The sequence below is a fragment of the Podarcis gaigeae genome, assembly GCF_964106915.1.
Source record: "Podarcis gaigeae genome assembly, chromosome: 10".
In the NCBI taxonomy this organism is placed as follows: Eukaryota; Metazoa; Chordata; class Lepidosauria; order Squamata; family Lacertidae; genus Podarcis; species Podarcis gaigeae.
In genome coordinates, this window is record NC_139686.1 from 28987975 (window position 1) to 28993974 (window position 6000).

Here is a 6000-nt window from a genome sequence, read left to right on the forward strand (position 1 = left end):
GAATGCGGCAGAATGGTCACTGGGAACGCCTGCCAAGACCATGGTAACGCTTGTCCTGAGAGATCTGCATTGGCTCCCAGTACATTTCCAAGCACAATTCAAAGTGTTGGTGCTGACCTTTAAAGCCCTAAACAGCCTTGGCCCAGTATACCCGAAGGAGTGTCTCCACCTCCATCATTCAGCCTGGACACAGATCTAGCGCCGAGGGCCTTCTGGCAGTTCCCTCATTGTGAGAAGTGAGGTTACAGGGAACCAGACAGAGGGCCTTCTCGGTAGTGGCGCCCACCCTGTGGAACACCCTCCCATCAGATGTCAAGAAATAAGATAGCTGCTTATCTTTAAAAGACATCTGAAGGCAGCTCTGTTCAGGGAAGTTTTTAATATTTAATGCTGCATTGTTTTTAATACTCAATTGGGAGCCGTCCAGAGTGGCTGGGGAAACTCAGCCAGATGGGTGGGGTATAAATAATAATAATATTAAATTTAGTATTATTAAAAAGATGGGGAGTTAGCAATGAGTTTCTTCTATCTCCTGCCGTGCATTGATGGACTTGCAAAAGATGCCATCTTTATTTAAACAGCTGCTTCAGCCTGCTCACTAGAGGGCATCCTTGTAACAATCCCAAATGAGTTGCTCTTGCATAAGGGAAGAACTGTCTCAAGTCGATGATAATGCATCATAAAAACCCCATCATTTTGATGTCTTCATCATGATGCACTACAGAATGCTAAAAAACAAACCTCCATCAGCAATCTGGTTTTGTGATTCTACACTATAAACAAACTTTGGGAGAGGAATACAAGGCTGCTTTTTCTTTCTCTTCCAGCCCCCTTGTATTTCGATTGCTGGATTAATTTCCTAGTCCAGAGATACTCATACACAAGAGCAGGCTGTGCACATACATATGACAGCATGTGTGGATCTCTGCATACTCATACTTCAAACAGGAAAGATGCTGACCTATGTGTGCCGTGCAGCTTGCCGTGAGATAGCTGCTGCTCTCAGGATCATTGGAGTGGAGGACTGCCCTGTTTATAGTGTTGAAGTGAAATTCAACTGCTTGCCTGCTCCGTGCTTGTAAAGGGAATGGGAAGCAAGTGAAATGTCAGCTTATCTTTTGCTTCTAGCAGCAAAAAGTCTTGGGCTAGCCCTGGGTGCAAAATTGGGTATGTGCACAAAAGGTAAAGTATTTTTTTTTTTTACAAGGGGAACCTGTTTCAGAAATGCTACTTCGGGAAAATCTAATTTGCCCTGGCAAACAGTGTCTTGGTACTTCTAGCAAACCCCACTGCTGCTGTTCCCTTCCATTTCCTTACTGAAAACAAACCATATCGTTTCTGCCGTACCCGACAATCAGGTTTGCCCTTCAAGAAATTCAACGACTGTTGTTTTTTGCGTTGGTTAAATCACTCAAATAAAGGTTGCTCAGCTTCCAATGATTTCGTTGGTTTCCAAAAGGATAGATGGCACTTCCCCACTTTCTGCTTCCAAATATTTTATCTCTGTCCACCTTTTCTCTGCTCCCACCACCTTACTTTTTGGCAGCCAAGTGCTGCACTGGCCTGCAGCAAGAGGCATGCTGGGAAATAAAAAGGGCTGCAGTATCAAAAGATTTGGCAGAGGGGAAAGATGAATAATGCAATTGGTTTCGATCAAAATGTTCATGTTTATAAAAAGGTCATGGCTAGTTTCTGATTTGTCGGCATCCATGATGTACAGCAGGCTGCCGGTCTGCAGCTGAACAACACTGGGACAAAGGAAGATAGCTTCTAGATTACCAAGTCAGATAATACAGAGCTAGATGCACCAACTCTCTATAGTAACAAATAGTGGCTCTTTCCCATCATTACCTGATGGTGGTAGAGATTGCATGCAAAGAGGCCCAGGTTCAAAGTATGTTCTCTAGCACTGAACCACAGCCCTTCCCTTTAATGTAATCTGCAACATTCATATGCAGCGGCTGTCTTGCCATCCATCACAATGCACTGCCAAAAGCAACACACACACACACACACCTTTTGTTGCTCCAGCCACAGCTTTTCTGCTACTCTGGTTCAGTCACTTTCAGATCCATCAGTGCATCCCAGGGCTGCGATTTCCTTAATTACTAAATTCCTGTCTCATTCCTGTCGCTGATGATTCCTGTCTTAGAGATTATGAGCCATCAATAGAGTTGCTCTCAGCTGCAATTTCTCCTGTTGTAACATGGAAACAAATTGCAGCCTTGAAATTGCGAGGACAAAGGAGTTCAAGGTAGCAATACTTTAAAAGCATCGCTGTCCTGTTCATATTTCCAACATACCTACTCTCCTCTAGCATGCCTCCAGTTAGAAATTGATGCTCATTGTTTTACAAAATCCTGGGGCACTTTTAATTAAAAAGGCTGCCTGAACCAGACAAGGTAAACAAATCAGGACCTGACCTACTTTCAGACTTGCTATCGATAGTAGGCAGAAGTTGAACCCAGGACTAGCACTCTGATCCCATACATCACACCTAAATCAAGACCCACAGGATTGTCTGCTGGAAGCAATGACTAAGAATTTCAGTTTGGTTTGGATTCTAAGACCTTAGAGGTTTCCTAGCATCCTCCCTTCACCAAACATCAGTTCCTAGGGCTCCCTCGGAAGGCTATTGTTCCTAGGGGTCCCTGGGAAAATTATGAATCCTGGGAGTCCCAGGAAAAAAGAAACTGTTGAACAAATTCAAGCCTGTAGTGTGGATATACTCAAATACTGAAGTACAGGAAGTATTCTGTTTTGGGAAGGTCACATTTTTATCACTAAGCAGCAGGTGCTTGAGTTGTCTTCTGTAATATTTCCCTGCACACATCTTTAAGATAAGTTATGGGATGAAGGTACAAAATGCAGCAGAAGCCTTGCACTTGCTAAAAGGTCTGATCAGTACCTGGGTGAGGACTGCCTGGGGTTCTATTGAAGAAAGGTAGGATACAAATTTAATAAATAAGTCTAAGGCAAGAGGTGCAAAGGGAATAGAAATTGGGCGTTTTTGTCACTTCGAAGTTGCCAGGTGTGTATCTCAGAGTCTAATGGGCTTCTTTGGAGGTTGCAAAATGAGTGTTGCGAGACCCATGCCCTATCTAGATTTAACTTACAAATGCAGCCGTCTTCCATCCACTTTCTTAAATCAAGGATGAGGAAGTCCTCCAGATGTTGTTGACCTCCCAGTCAGCCCCAACAAGCACGGCTAATGGTAATGGATGATGGGACTTTGCGTTCAACAACATCTGGAAAGCCACAGGTTCCCCAGGCCTGCCACAAATGCATATTAAAAACTAATGGAGAGAAAAGTAAACTGCACAGCAGCCCTTCATTATCAAAGACCTAGGTCAAAGTCAACGAAACCAATATTTTCCCATCTTTATAGCTACCCAGCTAGATTATCATGGGGCACAATTCACTAGCATAAGTCTCGTGGAAAACAGGAGGTGTAGAAAACCCACCTTACTAAATTATGTTCAAGCAAAACTGCAGCCCTATAAACCCAACAACATAGCAATTGCTCTGGCTCCAGATAAAAATTAAATGAGGCTAAGTATCCCAAACACTTATTAAAACCATTTATTTCTCCACACAAAAAAAATCAGGTTTCACCAACAGTGATGATGAGCACAGTTCCTTGACTTTCCAAAGCACATTGCCTCCCAGGACGTCAATGGTGAAATGCTTTCCATTTCTGCCGTCAGTTTGTCATTACACCTGTCAGTCCACAAAAGATGTTGGCCGTCTCTGCTTCCCACGAGATATCACTGCCTTGACTTCCTTTCCTGAAAGACGGCAGCAATACCCCAAAGTCTAGTTCTCTTTGCTTGCTGTAAACATCTCGCTGAGACGCAGTCTTTAATATCTTCACTGCTTTCTGGCGTCTCTTGCCACCGTTACCCTCTGGTTCAGAGACCCATTGAGACTATGGGTGACCACCAGCTCTGCAGATTTCAACTCATCAGCAAACGGCAGCAAACTCCTTGAGAAATCCGTAGCTGGCAATGTGAAACCCACATCGCCTTGTCATCAGCAGGAACACTTGCACGTAGCCACCACAGGGTAAGGGACTTGCCTCCAAGCGCATTGCTGTGAGGACTTCCCTGGTCTCAGCACGTGGTCTTTCCTTGCCCAGCAGTGCCACGCTAGGGGTTTGATCTGGGTGACTTGGGCAGGCTGGCAAGTCATGCCTGGAGGCCAAGAACACCCAGTGTGAGTCTGGTTGCAGTCCGTATGGTGTACCAGCGTGGCCAGAAGATGGGTCCCATGTCCACCCAGGAAGAGGTCAGGCAGCAGGTAGCACTATCCACAAGCCACTGATGGAAGTGGTGGAGGAGGGTTTTGCTCAGGCCGAGGGAGATCCCGCCCTCAACAGGCAGCAGCTAGGAAAGATCTAAACCCTTTGCCTGCTGCAGAAGCTTCTTCCTAAAGCATGCTGTACGCTCACCCAAGTCCTGGCTGAGGACACCCACTTCTTTTAGGCTTGTGTTGAGACCTTGGGGGTCCTTGAGAGACACCCAGAAGGGGTTGTAGGAAGAGCCCAGCAGTTTCATCAGCCGTGTGGCATGCAGGAGCTTGGGCTTGGGCAAATAGCGGTTGCAGTCATCCAGGGAGAGGGAGAGGCTGTAGGGCCTTGCCTGAGCACCCAGCTCGCTGCAGATGAAATGGACGTCGGGGCTGTGCTGCTTGCCGATCCTATCAGGAAGCAGGGGAGCCTCTCCAAGGGGAAAGTCTCTTTCTTGAGAGAAGGAAATTGCTCCGGTTCTCTCACACCAGGGCTCCAGGAGACAGACGAACCAAGCTTTGACACCCATGCCTGCCGCAGAGCCTTCAAGACTTGTGTGCCTCTCAGCTGCAGCAAACAAAGTATGCGGGATGCGTCTCTCAACCCACCCCCCTTTTAAATCAGCAGATCCTTTGGGCTAAGAACCTCCTAGCTTCCCTTTCTCCCTGCTACAGACTTTGATATCAGATTGCACTGTTGCTCCCAGACACAAACAATTATAAAGATGAAAAGAAACCAAGAAGTGGGCTTTTAAAATATGTTTTTACCATGAGCAGAGGCCAATAATGAATAACTAGAATGAGTGTCTATCTGAGCCCCATGCTTTTCTATGTTATGCTATTGTCTACCTTAGGCCTTCTCCAGATCATAGAATTGGAGAGTTGGAAGGGAACCAAATGGTCTATTCCAACTGCCTGCAATGCAGGAATCACAGCTAAAGAATCCCTGATGGATGGCCATCCAACCTTTGTTTAAAATCTCAAACTTAGCATCTTATTAAGAGTTCATCCTGGTTTGCCTGCACAAAGCTTACATGGAGGTTAGATTATGTCCAGTTCTTCTGGAGCATTTGTTCTGATTTGCTTGTGGGGAGATTATGTGGCAGTGAGCATTCATCCTGCAGCCATCCTGGCTTGCTTATGTAGTCAATGATTTGTTCATCACACAGTGCAATTCTCTCACTTCCCTAACTGCAAAAAAAAATGTTTAACAGTGGGGTTGAAGCCAGGGGCATTGTTTGGGGGTCGTCCAAACCAGAGCAGCACATGTGTCTGTTTCCCACTTCCAGCTTCCAGCTCGCATACATCACAGCTCTGGCCATTGTTGTTCTGCCTAAAAGCCAGGGTGGCTGGGATAGCACAATCATATCATTTGCCTTGCCTTCCACTGCAGAGGGTTGGACTACTTCTAACCCTACAATTCTATGATTCTATGACTTAGCTGTTGTGATCTAGTTCATTCTTTGAGATGCTAATAAGGGCACTTCAGTGGCCAGATAAAACCATTACCTTATCAAAGGAACCGGTTTGGCAGGTTCCACAGCTGCTTCAACTAGATTCCAACTCTTACTGGATATAGGATCATAGGCCTGGAAGGGATCCAAGGATATCATTCAAACTGACCTCCGCAACTTTTAATAATAATGAAAATATAACTTACATAACTAATTACATAAAATATATGTTACCTACCGTAATTTTTTAGGGACGCGG

At 45.4% G+C, this 6000-nt stretch overlaps 1 pseudogene across 1 annotated transcript; it reads right to left on the bottom strand.

Annotated features, from left to right (window-relative positions):
• Nucleotides 1-3901: 3901 nt before the first annotated feature.
• LOC310825850 (noggin-like) lies at nucleotides 3902-4817 on the bottom strand (annotated as a pseudogene). The gene has a single exon. The product of its transcript is annotated as a noggin-like (transcript).
• Between the last annotated feature and the right edge of the window lie 1183 nt (nucleotides 4818-6000).